Genomic DNA, 16996 nt, shown 5'->3' with positions numbered 1-16996 from the left:
GGCCACAGGGTTCCAGAATCAAACCAATGTCAAGTTCCCAGGCCATGGGTTTCCAGTACCAGGCCGCAGTCATGTTTCCATGGCACAGGGTTCTACAATCAAACCTCAGTCATGTTGCCAGTCCACAGGTTTCTGCCATCAAACCTCAGTCAAGTTCCCAGGCCACAGATTTCCAGAATCAAACCTCAGTCATATTCCCAGGACACATGGTTCCAGAATCAAACCTCAGTCATGTTCCCAGGCCACAGGGTTCCAGAATCAAACCAATGGCAAATTCCTAGGCCATGGGTTTCCAGTACCAAGCCACAGTCATGTTTCCAGGGCACAGGATTCCAGAATCTCGCCTCAGTCATGTTCCCTGGCCACAGGGTTCCAGAATCAAACCAATGTCAAGTTCCCAGGCCATGGGTTTCAAGTATCAGGTCGCAGTCATGTTTCCAGGGCACAGGGTTCTACAATCAAACCTCAGTCATGTTGCCAGTCCACAGGTTTCTGCCATCAAACCTCAGTCAAGTGCCCAGGCCACAGATTTCCAGAATCAAAGCTCAGTCATATTCCCAGGACACATGGTTCCAGAATCAAACCTCAGTCATGTTCGCAGGCCACAGGATTCCACAATCAAACCACAGTCATGTTCCCAGGAGAAAGGTGTCCAGAAGCAAACCTCAGTCATGTTCCCAGGGAACAGGGTTCCAGAAACAAACCTCAGTCATGTTGCCAGGCCACAGGTTTCCACCATCAAACCTCAGATATATTCCCAAGACACAGGGTTCCAGAATCAAACCGTTCTCAAGTTCCCAGCCAACAGGGTTCCAGAATCCACTGATGTCATGTTCCCAGGCCACAGGATTCCAGAATAAAACCTCAGTCATGTTCCCAGTCCACAGGGTTCCAGAACCAAGCCTCAGTCAGGTTCCCAGGGCCCAGTATTCCACAATCTAAACAGATGTCATGTTCGCAGGCCACAGCATTCCAGAATCACGCCTCAGTCTTGTTCCAGGCCACAGGGTTCCAGAATCAAACCAATGTCAAGTTCCCAGGCCATGGGTTTCAAGTATCAGGTCGCAGTCAATGTTTCCAGGGCACAGGGTTCTACAATCAAACCTCAGTCATGTTGCCAGTCCACAGGATTCTGCCATCAAACCTCAGTCAAGTTCCCAGGCCACAGATTTCCAGATTCAAACCTCAGACATATTCCCATGACACATGGTTCCAGAATCAAACCTCAGTCATGTTCGCAGGCCACAGGATTCCGCAATCAAACCACAGTCATGTTCCCAGGAGAAAGGTGTCCAGAAGCCAACCTCACTCCTGTTCCCAGGGAACAGGGTTCCAGAAACAAACCACAGTCATGTTGCCAGGCCACAGGTTTCCACCATCAAACCTCAGATATATTCCCAAGACACAGGGTTCCAGAATCCACTGATGTCATGTTCCCCGGTCACAGGGTTCCAGAATCCACTGATGTCATGTTCCCAGGCCACAGGATTCCAGAATAAAACCTCAGTCATGTTCCCAGTCCACAGGGTTCCAGAACCAAGCCTCAGTCAGGTTCCCAGGGCCCAGTATTCCACAATCTAAACAGATGTCATGTTCGCAGGCCACAGCATTCCAGAATCACGCCTCAGTCTTGTTCCTGGCCACAGGGTTCCAGAATCAAACCAATGTCAAGTTCCGAGGCCATGGGTTTCAATTATCAGGTCGCAGTCATTTTTCCAGGGCACAGGGTTCTACAATCAAACCTCAGTCATGTTGCCAGTCCACAGATTTCTGCCATCAAACCTCAGTCAAGTACCCAGGCCACAGATTTCCAGAATCAAACCTCAGTCATATTCCCAGGCCACACTTTTCCAGAATCACGCCTCAGTCATGTTCCCAGGCCACAGGTTTCCAGAACCAAACCAATGTCAAATTCCTAGGCCATGCGTTTCCACTACCAGGCCACAGTCATGTTTCCAGGGCACAGGGTTATACAATCAAACCTCAGTCATGTTGCCAGTCCACAGGTTTCTGCCATCAAACCTCAGTCAAGTTCCCAGGCCACAGATTTCCAGAATCAAACCTCAGTCATATTCCCAGGACACATGGTTTCAGGATCAAACCTCAGTCATGTTTGCAGGACCCATGATTCCACAATCAAAACACAGTCATGTTCCCAGCACAAAGGTGTCCAGAATCAAACCTCAGTCATGTTCCCAGGGAACAGGGTTCCAGAAACAAACCTCAGTCATGTTGACAAGCCACAGGTTTCCACCATGAAACCTCAGACATGTTCACAGGCCACAGGGTTCCAGAATCAAACCGTTCTCATGTTCCCAGGCCACAGGGTTCCAGAATCCACTGATGTCCTGTTCCCCGGCCACAGGGTTCCAGAATGCACTGATGTCATGTTCCCCGGGCACAGGGTTCCAGAATCCACTGATGTCATGTTCCCAGGCCACAGGATTCCAGAATAAAACCTCAGTCATGTTCCCAGTCCACAGGGTTCCAGAACCAAGCCTCAGTCAGGTTCCCAGGGCCCAGTATTCCACAATCTAAACAGATGTCATGTTCGCAGGCCACAGCATTCCAGAATCACGCCTCAGTCTTGTTCCAGGCCACAGGGTTCCAGAATCAAACCAATGTCAAGTTCCCAGGCCATGGGTTTCAAGTATCAGGTCGCAGTCATGTTTCCAGGGCACAGGGTTCTACAATCAAACCTCAGTCATGTTGCCAGTCCACAGGTTTCTGCCATCAAACCTCAGTCAAGTTCCCAGGCCACAGATTTCCAGAATCAAAGCTCAGTCATATTCCCAGGACACATGGATCCAGAATCAAACCTCAGTCATGTTTGCAGGACCCATGGTTCCACAATCAAACCACAGTCATGTTCCCAGGACAAAGGTGTCCAGAAGCAAAACTCACTCATGTTCCCAGGGAACAGGGTTCCAGAAACAAACCTCAGTCATGTTGCCAGGCCACAGGTTTCCACCATCAAATCTCAGACATATTCCCAAGGCACAGGGTTCCAGAATCAAACCGTTCTCATGTTCCCAGGCCACAGGGTTCCAGAATCCACTGATGTCCTGTTCCCCGGCCACAGGGTTCCAGAATCAATCCTCAGTTATGTTCCAAGGCTACAGGGTTCCAGAATAAAAGCTCAGTCATGTTCCCAGTCCACAGGGTTCCAGAACCAAGCCTCAGTCAGCTTCCCAGGGCACAGTATTCCACAATCTAAACAGATGTCATGTTCCCAGTCCACAGGTTTCCAAAATCACGCCTCAGTCATGTTCCCTGGCCACAGGGATCCAGAATCAAACCTCAGTCATGTTGCCAGGCCATAGGGTACCACCATCAAACCTCAGTCATATTCCCAGACCATAGGTTTCCACAATCAAACCGATTTCATGTTCCCAGGCAACATGGTACCAGAATCCAAACCGATGTCATGTTTCCAGGCCACAGGATTACACAATCTAACATCAGACATATTCCCAGTCCAATGGCTTCCAGAATCAAACCACAGTCATATACCCAGGCGACATGGTCTCAGAATCAATCCTGAGTCATGTTCCCAGTCCACAGGATTCCAGAACCAAGCCTTCAGTCAGGTTCCCAGGGCACAGTATTCCACAATCTAAACAGATGTCATGTTCCCAGGCCGCAGGTTTCCAGAATCACGCCTCAGTCATGTTCCCAGGCCACAGGGTTCCAGAATCAAACCAATGTCAAGTTCCCAGGCCATGGGTTTCCAGTACCAGGCCGCAGTCATGTTTCCATGGCACAGGGTTCTACAATCAAACCTCAGTCATGTTGCCAGTCCACAGGTTTCTGCCATCAAACCTCAGTCAAGTTCCCAGGCCACAGATTTCCAGAATCAAACCTCAGTCATATTCCCAGGACACATGGTTCCAGAATCAAACCTCAGTCATGTTCCCAGGCCACAGGGTTCCAGAATCAAACCAATGGCAAATTCCTAGGCCATGGGTTTCCAGTACCAAGCCACAGTCATGTTTCCAGGGCACAGGATTCCAGAATCTCGCCTCAGTCATGTTCCCTGGCCACAGGATTCCAGAATCAAACCAATGTCAAGTTCCCAGGCCATGGGTTTCAAGTATCAGGTCGCAGTCATGTTTCCCGGGCACAGGGTTCTACAATCAAACCTCAGTCATGTTGCCAGTCCACAGGTTTCTGCCATCAAACCTCAGTCAAGTGCCCAGGCCACAGATTTCCAGAATCAAAGCTCAGTCATATTCCCAGGACACATGGTTCCAGAATCAAACCTCAGTCATGTTCGCAGGCCACAGGATTCCACAATCAAACCACAGTCATGTTCCCAAGAGAAAGGTGTCCAGAAGCAAACCTCAGTCATGTTCCAGGGAACAGGGTTCCAGAAACAAACCTCAGTCATGTTGCCAGGCCACAGGTTTCCACCATCAAACCTCAGATATATTCCCAAGACACAGGGTTCCAGAATCAAACCGTTCTCAAGTTCCCAGGCAACAGGGTTCCAGAATCCACTGATGTCATGTTCCCAGGCCACAGGATTCCAGAATAAAACCTCAGTCATGTTCCCAGTCCACAGGGTTCCAGAACCAAGCCTCAGTCAGGTTCCCAGGGCCCAGTATTCCACAATCTAAACAGATGTCATGTTCGCAGGCCACAGCATTCCAGAATCACGCCTCAGTCTTGTTCCTGGCCACAGGGTTCCAGAATCAAACCAATGTCAAGTTCCCAGGCCATGGGTTTCAAGTATCAGGTCGCAGTCATGTTTCCAGGGCACAGGGTTCTACAATCAAACCTCAGTCATGTTGCCAGTCCACAGATTTCTGCCATGAAACCTCAGTCAAGTACCCAGGCCACAGATTTCCAGAATCAAACCTCAGTCATATTCCCAGGCCACACTTTTCCAGAATCACGCCTCAGTCATGTTCCCAGGCCACAGGTTTCCAGAACCAAACCAATGTAAAATTCCTAGGCCATGGGTTTCCACTACCAGGCCACAGTCATGTTTCCAGGGCACAGGGTTCTACAATCAAACCTCAGTCATGTTGCCAGTCCACAGGTTTCTGCCATCAAACCTCAGTCAAGTTCCCAGGCCACAGATTTCCAGAATCAAACCTCAGTCATATTCCCAGGACACATGGTTCCAGAATCAAACCTCAGTCATGTTTGCAGGACCCATGATTCCACAATCAAAACACAGTCATGTTCCCAGCACAAAGGTGTCCAGAATCAAACCTCAGTCATGTTCCCAGGGAACAGGGTTCCAGAAACAAACCTCAGTCATGTTGCCAAGCCACAGGTTTCCACCATGAAACCTCAGACATGTTCCCAGGCCACAGGGTTCCAGAATCAAACCGTTCTCATGTTCCCAGGCCACAGGGTTCCAGAATCCACTGATGTCCTGTTCCCCGGCCACAGGGTTCCAGAATCCACTGATGTCATGTTCCCCGGGCACAGGGTTCCAGAATCCACTGATGTCATGTTCCCAGGCCACAGGATTCCAGAATAAAACCTCAGTCATGTTCCCAGTCCACAGGGTTCCAGAACCAAGCCTCAGTCAGGTTCCCAGGGCCCAGTATTCCACAATCTAAACAGATGTCATGTTCGCAGGCCACAGCATTCCAGAATCACGCCTCAGTCTTGTTCCAGGCCACAGGGTTCCAGAATCAAACCAATGTCAAGTTCCCAGGCCATGGGTTTCAAGTATCAGGTCGCAGTCATGTTTCCAGGGCACAGGGTTCTACAATCAAACCTCAGTCATGTTGCCAGTCCACAGGTTTCTGCCATCAAACCTCAGTCAAGTTCCCAGGCCACAGATTTCCAGAATCAAAGCTCATTCATATTCCCAAGACATATGGTTCCAGAATCAAACCTCAGTCATGTTCGCAGGCCACAGGATTCCACAATCAAACCACAGTCATGTTCCCAGGACAAAGGTGTCCAGAAGCAAAACTCACTCATGTTCCCAGGGAACAGGGTTCCAGAAACAAACCTCAGTCATGTTGCCAGGCCACAGGTTTCCACCATCAAACCTCAGATATATTCCCAAGACACAGGGTTCCAGAATCAAACCGTTCTCAAGTTCCCAGGCAACAGGGTTTCAGAATCCACTGATGTCATGTTCCCAGGCCACAGGATTCCAGAATAAAACCCCAGTCATGTTCCCAGTCCACAGGGTTCCAGAACTAAGCCTCAGTCAGGTTCCCAGGGCCCATTATTCCACAATCTAAACAGATGTCATGTTCGCAGGCCACAGCATTCCATAATCACGCCTCAGTCATGTTCCTGGCCATAGGGTTCCAGAATCAAACCAATGTCAAGTTCCCAGGCCATGGGTTTCAAGTATCAGGTCGCAGTCATGTTTCCAGGGCACAGGGATCTACAATTAAACCTCAGTCATGTTGCCAGTCCACAGATTTCTGCCATCAAACCTCAGTCAAGTACCCAGGCCACAGATTTCCAGAATCAAACCTCAGTCATATTCCCAGGCCACACTTTTCCAGAATCACGCCTCAGTCATGTTCCCAGGCCACAGGTTTCCAGAACCAAACCAATGTCAAATTCCTAGGCCATGCGTTTCCACTACCAGGCCACAGTCATGTTTCCAGGGCACAGGGTTCTACAATCAAACCTCAGTCATGTTGCCAGTCCACAGGTTTCTGCCATCAAACCTCAGTCAAGTTCCCAGGCCACAGATTTCCAGAATCAAACCTCAGTCATATTCCCAGGACACATGGTTCCAGAATCAAACCTCAGTCATGTTTGCAGGACCCATGATTCCACAATCAAAACACAGTCATGTTCCCAGCACAAAGGTGTCCAGAATCAAACCTCATTCATGTTCCCAGGGAACAGGGTTCCAGAAACAAACCTCAGTCATGTTGCCAAGCCACAGGTTTCCACCATGAAACCTCAGACATGTTCCCAGGCCACAGGGTTCCAGAATCAAACCGTTCTCATGTTCCCAGGCCACAGGGATCCAGAATCCACTGATGTCCTGTTCCCCGGCCACAGGGTTCCAGAATCCACTGATGTCATGTTCCCCGGGCACAGGGTTCCAGAATCCACTGATGTCATGTTCCCAGGCCACAGGATTCCAGAATAAAACCTCAGTCATGTTCCCAGTCCACAGGGTTCCAGAACCAAGCCTCAGTCAGGTTCCCAGGGCCCAGTATTCCACAATCTAAACAGATGTCATGTTCGCAGGCCACAGCATTCCAGAATCACGCCTCAGTCTTGTTCCAGGCCACAGGGTTCCAGAATCAAACCAATGTCAAGTTCCCAGGCCATGGGTTTCATGTATCAGGTCGCAGTCATGTTTCCAGGGCACAGGGTTCTACAATCAAACCTCAGTCATGTTGCCAGTCCACAGGTTTCTGCCATCAAACCTCAGTCAAGTTCCCAGGCCACAGATTTCCAGAATCAAACCTCAGTCATATTCCCAGGACACATGGATCCAGAATCAAACCTCAGTCATGTTTGCAGGACCCATGGTTCCACAATCAAACCACAGTCATGTTCCCAGTACAAAGGTGTCCAGAAGCAAACCTCACTCATGTTCCCAGGGAACAGGGTTCCAGAAACAAACCTCAGTCATGTTGCCAGGCCACAGGTTTCCACCATCAAACCTCAGACATATTCCCAAGGCACAGGGTTCCAGAATCAAACCGTTCTCATGTTCCCAGGCCACAGGGTTCCAGAATCCACTGATGTCATGTTCCCCGGCCACAGGGTTCCAGAATCAATCCTCAGTTATGTTCCAAGGCTACAGGGTTCCAGAATAAAAGCTCAGTCATGTTCCCAGTCCACAGGGTTCCAGAACCAAGCCTCAGTCAGGTTCCCAGGGCACAGTATTCCACAATCTAAACAGATGTCATGTTCCCAGTCCACAGGTTTCCAAAATCACGCCTCAGTCATGTTCCCTGGCCACAGGGATCCAGAATCAAACCTCAGTCATGTTGCCAGTCCATAGGGTACCACCATCAAACCTCAGTCATATTCCCAGACCATAGGTTTCCACAATCAAACCGATTTCATGTTCCCAGGCAACATGGTACCAGAATCCAAACTGATGTCATGTTGCCAGGCCACAGGATTACACAATCTAACATCAGACATATTCCCAGTCCAATGGCTTCCAGAATCAAACCACAGTCATATACCTAGGCGACATGGTCTCAGAATCAATCCTGAGTCATGTTCCCAGTCCACAGGATTCCAGAACCAAGCCTTCAGTCAGGTTCCCAGGGCACAGTATTCCACAATCTAAACAGATGTCATGTTCCCAGGCCGCAGGTTTCCAGAATCACACCTCAGTCATGTTCCCAGGCCACAGGGTTCCAGAATCAAACCAATGTCAAGTTCCCAGGCCATGGGTTTCCAGTACCAGGCCGCAGTCATGTTTCCATGGCACAGGGTTCTACAGTCAAACCTCAGTCATGTTGCCAGTCCACAGGTTTCTGCCATCAAACCTCAGTCAAGTTCCCAGGCCACAGATTTCCAGAATCAAACCTCAGTCATATTCCCAGGACACATGGTTCCAGAATCAAACCTCAGTCATGTTCCCAGGCCACAGGGTTCCAGAATCAAACCAATGTCAAATTCCTAGGCCATGGGTTTCCAGTACTAAGCCACAGTCATGTTTCCAGGGCACAGGATTCCAGAATCTCGCCTCAGTCATGTTCCCTGGCCAAAGGGTTCCAGAATCAAACCAATGTCAAGTTCCCAGGCCATGGATTTCAAGTATCAGGTCGCAGTCATGTTTCCAGGGCACAGGGTTCTACAATCAAACCTCAGTCATGTTGCCAGTCCACAGGTTTCTGCCATCAAACCTCAGTCAAGTGCCCAGGCCACAGATTTCCAGAATCAAAGCTCAGTCATATTCCCAGGACACATGGTTCCAGAATCAAACCTCAGTCATGTTCGCAGGCCACAGGATTCCACAATCAAACCACAGTCATGTTCCCAGGAGAAAGGTGTCCAGAAGCAAACCTCAGTCATGTTCCCAGGGAACAGGGTTCCAGAAACAAACCTCAGTCATGTTGCCAGGCCACAGATTTCCACCATCAAACCTCAGATATATTCCCAAGACACAGGGTTCCAGAATCAAACCGTTCTCAAGTTCCCAGGCAACAGGGTTCCAGAATCCACTGATGTCATGTTCCCAGGCCACAGGATTCCAGAATAAAACCTCAGTCATGTTCCCAGTCCACAGGGTTCCAGAACCAAGCCTCAGTCAGGTTCTCAGGGCCCAGTATTCCACAATCTAAACAGATGTCATGTTCGCAGGCCACAGCATTCCAGAATCACGCCTCAGTCTTGTTCCTGGCCACAGGGTTCCAGAATCAAACCAATGTCAAGTTCCCAGGTCATGGGTTTCAAGTATCAGGTCGCAGTCATGTTTCCAGGGCACAGGGTTCTACAATCAACCCTCAGTAATGTTGCCAGTCCACAGATTTCTGCCATCAAATCTCAGTCAAATACCCAGGCCACAGATTTCCAGAATCAAACCTCAGTCATATTCCCAGGCCACACTTTTCCAGAATCACGCCTCAGTCATGTTCCCAGGTCACAGGGTTCCAGAATCAAACCAATGTGAAGTTCCCAGGCCATGGGTTTCAAGTATCAGGTCGCAGTCATGTTTCCAGGGCACAGGGTTCTACAATCAAACCTCAGTCATGTTGCCAGTCCACAGGTTTCTGCCATCAAACCTCAGTCAAGTTCCCAGGCCACAGATTTCCAGAATCAAACCTCAGTCATTTTCCCAGGACACATGGATCCAGAATCAAACCTCAGTCATGTTTGCATGACCCGTGGTTCCACAATCAAACCACAGTCATGTTCCCAGGACAAAGGTGTCCAGAAGCAAAACTCACTCAGGTTCCCAGGGAACAGGGTTCCAGAAACAAACCTCAGTCATGTTGCCAAGCCACAGGTTTCCACCATGAAACCTCAGACATGTTCCCAGGCCACAGGGTTCCAGAATCAAACCGTTCTCATGTTCCCAGGCCACAGGGATCCAGAATCCACTGATGTCCTGTTCCCCGGCCACAGGGTTCCAGAATCCACTGATGTCATGTTCCCCGGGCACAGGGTTCCAGAATCCACTGATGTCATGTTCCCAGGCCACAGGATTCCAGAATAAAACCTCAGTCATGTTCCCAGTCCACAGGGTTCCAGAACCAAGCCTCAGTCAGGTTCCCAGGGCCCAGTATTCCACAATCTAAACAGATGTCATGTTCGCAGGCCACAGCATTCCAGAATCACGCCTCAGTCTTGTTCCAGGCCACAGCGTTCCAGAATCAAACCAATGTCAAGTTCCCAGGCCATGGGTTTCAAGTATCAGGTCGCAGTCATGTTTCCAGGGCACAGGGTTCTACAATCAAACCTCAGTCATGTTGCCAGTCCACAGGTTTCTGCCATCAAACCTCAGTCAAGTTCTCAGGCCACAGATTTCCAGAATCAAAACTCAGTCATATTCCCAGGACACATGGATCCAGAATCAAACCTCAGTCATGTTTGCAGGACCCATGGTTCCACAATCAAACCACAGTCATGTTCCCAGGACAAAGGTGTCCAGAAGCAAACCTCACTCATGTTCCCAGGGAACAGGGTTCCAGAAACAAACCTCAGTCATGTTGCCAGGCCACAGGTTTCCACCATCAAACCTCAGACATATTCCCAAGGCATAGGGTTCCAGAATCAAACCGTTCTCATGTTCCCAGGCCACAGGGTTCCAGAATCCACTGATGTCATGTTCCCCGGCCACAGGGTTCCAGAATCAATCCTCAGTTATGTTCCAAGGCTACAGGGTTCCAGAATAAAAGCTCAGTCATGTTCCCAGTCCACAGGGTTCCAGAACCAAGCCTCAGTCAGGTTCCCAGGGCACAGTATTCCACAATCTAAACAGATGTCATGTTCCCAGTCCACAGGTTTCCAAAATCACGCCTCAGTCATGTTCCCTGGCCACAGGGATCCAGAATCAAACCTCAGTCATGTTGCCAGTCCATAGGGTACCACCATCAAACCTCAGTCATATTCCCAGACCATAGGTTTCCACAATCAAACCGATTTCATGTTCCCAGGCAACATGGTACCAGAATCCAAACTGATGTCATGTTGCCAGGCCACAGGATTACACAATCTAATATCAGACATATTCCCAGTCCAATGGCTTCCAGAATCAAACCACAGTCATATACCCAGGCGACATGGTCTCAGAATCAATCCTGAGTCATGTTCCCAGTCCACAGGATTCCAGAACCAAGCCTTCAGTCAGGTTCCCAGGGCACAGTATTCCACAATCTAAACAGATGTCATGTTCCCAGGCCGCAGGTTTCCAGAATCACACCTCAGTCATGTTCCCAGGCCACAGGGTTCCAGAATCAAACCAATGTCAAGTTCCCAGGGCATGGGTTTCCAGTACCAGGCCGCAGTCATGTTTCCATGGCACAGGGTTCTACAATCAAACCTCAGTCATGTTGCCAGTCCACAGGTTTCTGCCATCAAACCTCAGTCAAGTTCCCAGGCCACAGATTTCCAGAATCAAACCTCAGTCATATTCCCAGGACACATGGTTCCAGAATCAAACCTCAGTCATGTTCCCAGGCCACAGGGTTCCAGAATCAAACAAATGGCAAATTCCTAGGCCATGGGTTTCCAGTACCAAGCCACAGTCATGTTTCCAGGGCACAGGATTCCAGAATCTCGCCTCAGTCATGTTCCCTGGCCACAGGGTTCCAGAATCAAACCAATGTCAAGTTCCCAGGCCATGGGTTTCAAGTATCAGGTCGCAGTCATGTTTCCAGGGCACAGGGTTCTACAATCAAACCTCAGTCATGTTGCCAGTCCACAGGTTTCTGCCATCAAACCTCAGTCAAGTGCCCAGGCCACAGATTTCCAGAATCAAAGCTCAGTCATATTCCCAGGACACATGGTTCCAGAATCAAACCTCAGTCATGTTCGCAGGCCACAGGATTCCACGATCAAACCACAGTCATGTTCCCAGGAGAAAGGTGTCCAGAAGCAAACCTCAGTCATGTTCCCAGGGAACAGGGTTCCAGAAACAAACCTCAGTCATGTTGCCAGTCCACAGATTTCTGCCATCAAATCTCAGTCAAATACCCAGGCCACAGATTTCCAGAATCAAACCTCAGTCATATTCCCAGGCCACACTTTTCCAGAATCACGCCTCAGTCATGTTCCCAGGCCACAGGGTTCCAGAATCAAACCAATGTCAAGTTCCCAGGCCATGGGTTTCAAGTATCAGGTCGCAGTCATGTTTCCAGGGCACAGGGTTCTACAATCAAACCTCAGTCATGTTGCCAGGTCACAGGTTTCCACCATCAAACCTCAGATATATTCCCAAGACACAGGGTTCCAGAATCAAACCGTTCTCAAGTTCCCAGGCAACAGGGTTTCAGAATCCACTGATGTCATGTTCCCAGGCCACAGGATTCCAGAATAAAACCCCAGTCATGTTCCCAGTCCACAGGGTTCCAGAACCAAGCCTCAGTCAGGTTCCCAGGGCCCATTATTCCATAATCTAAACAGATGTCATGTTCTCAGGCCACAGCATTCCAGAATCACGCCTCAGTCTTGTTCCTGGCCACAGGGTTCCAGAATCAAACCAATGTCAAGTTCCCAGGCCATGGGTTTCAAGTATCAGGTCGCAGTCATGTTTCCAGGGCACAGGGTTCTACAATCAAACCTCAGTCATGTTGCCAGTCCACAGATTTCTGCCATCAAACCTCAGTCAAGTACCCAGGCCACAGATTTCCAGAATCAAACCTCAGTCATATTCCCAGGCCACACTTTTCCAGAATCACGCCTCAGTCATGTTCCCAGGCCACAGGTTTCCAGAATCAAACCAATGTCAAATTCCTAGGCCATGGGTTTCCACTACCAGGCCACAGTCATGTTTCCAGGGCACAGGGTTCTACAATCAAACCTCAGTCATGTTGCCAGTCCACACGTTTCTGCCATCAAACCTCAGTCAAGTTCCCAGGCCACAGATTTCCAGAATCAAACCTCAGTCATAGTCCCAGGACACATGGTTCCAGAATCAAACCTCAGTCATGTTTGCAGGACCCATGGTTCCACAATCAAACCACAGTCATGTTCCCAGGACAAAGGTGTCCAGAAGCAAAACTCACTCATGTTCCAAGAGAACAGGGTTCCAGAAACAAACCTCAGTCATGTTGCCAGTCCACAGGTTTCTGCCATCAAACCTCAGTCAAGTGCCCAGGCCACCGATTTCCAGAATCAAAGATCAGTCATATTCCCAGGACACATGGTTCTAGAATCAAACCTCAGTCATGTTCGCAGGCCACAGGATTCCACAATCAAACCACAGTCATGTTCCCAGGAGAAAGGTGTCCAGAAGCAAACCTCAGTCATGTTCCCAGGGAACAGGGTTCCAGAAACAAACCTCAGTCATGTTGCCAGGCCACAGGTTTCCACCATCAAACCTCAGATATATTCCCAAGACACAGGGTTCCAGAATCAAACCGTTCTCAAGTTCCCAGGCAACAGGGTTCCAGAATCCACTGATGTCATGTTCCCAGGCCACAGGATTCCAGAATAAAACCTCAGTCATGTTCCCAGTCCACAGGGTTCCAGAACCAAGCCTCTGTCAGGTTCCCAGGGCCCAGTATTCCACAATCTAAACAGATGTCATGTTCGCAGGCCACAGCATTCCAGAATCACGCCTCAGTCTTGTTCCAGGCCACAGGGTTCCAGAATCAAACCAATGTCAAGTTCCCAGGCCATGGGTTTCATGTATCAGGTCGCAGTCATGTTTCCAGGGCACAGGGTTCTACAATCAAACCTCAGTCATGTTGCCAGTCCACAGGTTTCTGCCATCAAACCTCAGTCAAGTTCCCAGGCCACAGATTTCCAGAATCAAACCTCAGTCATATTCCCAGGACACATGGATCCAGAATCAAACCTCAGTCATGTTTGCAGGACCCATGGTTCCACAATCAAACCACAGTCATGTTCCCAGGACAAAGGTGTCCAGAAGCAAACCTCACTCATGTTCCCAGGGAACAGGGTTCCAGAAACAAACCTCAGTCATGTTGCCAGGCCACAGGTTTCCACCATCAAATCTCAGACATATTCCCAAGGCACAGGGTTCCAGAATCAAACCGTTCTCATGTTCCCAGGCCACAGGGTTCCAGAATCCACTGATGTCATGTTCCCCGGCCACAGGGTTCCAGAATCAATCCTCAGTTATGTTCCAAGGCTACAGGGTTCCAGAATAAAAGCTCAGTCATGTTCCCAGTCCACAGGGTTCCAGAACCAAGCCTCAGTCAGGTTCCCAGGGCACAGTATTCCACAATCTAAACAGATGTCATGTTCCCAGTCCACAGGTTTCCAAAATCACGCCTCAGTCATGTTCCCTGGCCACAGGGATCCAGAATCAAACCTCAGTCATGTTGCCAGTCCATAGGGTACCACCATCAAACCTCAGTCATATTCCCAGACCATAGGTTTCCACAATCAAACCGATTTCATGTTCCCAGGCAACATGGTACCAGAATCCAAACTGATGTCATGTTGCCAGGCCACAGGATTACACAATCTAACATCAGACATATTCCCAGTCCAATGGCTTCCAGAATCAAACCACAGTCATATACCTAGGCGACATGGTCTCAGAATCAATCCTGAGTCATGTTCCCAGTCCACAGGATTCCAGAACCAAGCCTTCAGTCAGGTTCCCAGGGCACAGTATTCCACAATCTAAACAGATGTCATGTTCCCAGGCCGCAGGTTTCCAGAATCACACCTCAGTCATGTTCCCAGGCCACAGGGTTCCAGAATCAAACCAATGTCAAGTTCCCAGGCCATGGGTTTCCAGTACCAGGCCGCAGTCATGTTTCCATGGCACAGGGTTCTACAGTCAAACCTCAGTCATGTTGCCAGTCCACAGGTTTCTGCCATCAAACCTCAGTCAAGTTCCCAGGCCACAGATTTCCAGAATCAAACCTCAGTCATATTCCCAGGACACATGGTTCCAGAATCAAACCTCACTCATGTTCCCAGGCCACAGGGTTCCAGAATCAAACCAATGTCAAATTCCTAGGCCATGGGTTTCCAGTACTAAGCCACAGTCATGTTTCCAGGGCACAGGATTCCAGAATCTCGCCTCAGTCATGTTCCCTGGCCAAAGGGTTCCAGAATCAAACCAATGTCAAGTTCCCAGGCCATGGATTTCAAGTATCAGGTCGCAGTCATGTTTCCAGGGCACAGGGTTCTACAATCAAACCTCAGTCATGTTGCCAGTCCACAGGTTTCTGCCATCAAACCTCAGTCAAGTGCCCAGGCCACCGATTTCCAGAATCAAAGCTCAGTCATATTCCCAGGACACATGGTTCCAGAATCAAACCTCAGTCATGTTCGCAGGCCACAGGATTCCACAATCAAACCACAGTCATGTTCCCAGGAGAAAGGTGTCCAGAAGCAAACCTCAGTCATGTTCCCAGGGAACAGGGTTCCAGAAACAAACCTCAGTCATGTTGCCAGGCCACAGATTTCCACCATCAAACCTCAGATATATTCCCAAGACACAGGGTTCCAGAATCAAACCGTTCTCAAGTTCCCAGGCAACAGGGTTCCAGAATCCACTGATGTCATGTTCCCAGGCCACAGGATTCCAGAATAAAACCTCAGTCATGTTCCCAGTCCACAGGGTTCCAGAACCAAGCCTCAGTCAGGTTCTCAGGGCCCAGTATTCCACAATCTAAACAGATGTCATGTTCGCAGGCCACAGCATTCCAGAATCACGCCTCAGTCTTGTTCCTGGCCACAGGGTTCCAGAATCAAACCAATGTCAAGTTCCCAGGTCATGGGTTTCAAGTATCAGGTCGCAGTCATGTTTCCAGGGCACAGGGTTCTACAATCAACCCTCAGTAATGTTGCCAGTCCACAGATTTCTGCCATCAAATCTCAGTCAAATACCCAGGCCACAGATTTCCAGAATCAAACCTCAGTCATATTCCCAGGCCACACTTTTCCAGAATCACGCCTCAGTCATGTTCCCAGGTCACAGGGTTCCAGAATCAAACCAATGTGAAGTTCCCAGGCCATGGGTTTCAAGTATCAGGTCGCAGTCATGTTTCCAGGGCACAGGGTTCTACAATCAAACCTCAGTCATGTTGCCAGTCCACAGGTTTCTGCCATCAAACCTCAGTCAAGTTCCCAGGCCACAGATTTCCAGAATCAAACCTCAGTCATTTTCCCAGGACACATGGATCCAGAATCAAACCTCAGTCATGTTTGCATGACCCATGGTTCCACAATCATACCACAGTCATGTTCCCAGGACAAAGGTGTCCAGAAGCAAAACTCACTCAGGTTCCCAGGGAACAGGGTTCCAGAAACAAACCTCAGTCATGTTGCCAAGCCACAGGTTTCCACCATGAAACCTCAGACATGTTCCCAGGCCACAGGGTTCCAGAATCAAACCGTTCTCATGTTCCCAGGCCACAGGGATCCAGAATCCACTGATGTCCTGTTCCCCGGCCACAGGGTTCCAGAATCCACTGATGTCATGTTCCCCGGGCACAGGGTTCCAGAATCCACTGATGTCATGTTCCCAGGCCACAGGATTCCAGAATAAAACCTCAGTCATGTTCCCAGTCCACAGGGTTCCAGAACCAAGCCTCAGTCAGGTTCCCAGGGCCCAGTATTCCACAATCTAAACAGATGTCATGTTCGCAGGCCACAGCATTCCAGAATCACGCCTCAGTCTTGTTCCAGGCCACAGGGTTCCAGAATCAAACCAATGTCAAGTTCCCAGGCCATGGGTTTCAAGTATCAGGTCGCAGTCATGTTTCCAGGGCACAGGGTTCTACAATCAAACCTCAGTCATGTTGCCAGTCCACAGGTTTCTGCCATCAAACCTCAGTCAAGTTCTCAGGCCACAGATTTCCAGAATCAAAACTCAGTCATATTCCCAGGACACATGGATCCAGAATCAAACCTCAGTCATGTTTGCAGGACCCAT

This window comes from Balaenoptera ricei, chromosome 19 (assembly GCF_028023285.1).
Source record: "Balaenoptera ricei isolate mBalRic1 chromosome 19, mBalRic1.hap2, whole genome shotgun sequence".
Taxonomy (NCBI): domain Eukaryota; kingdom Metazoa; phylum Chordata; class Mammalia; order Artiodactyla; family Balaenopteridae; genus Balaenoptera; species Balaenoptera ricei.
This window is presented reverse-complemented; position numbering follows the sequence as displayed.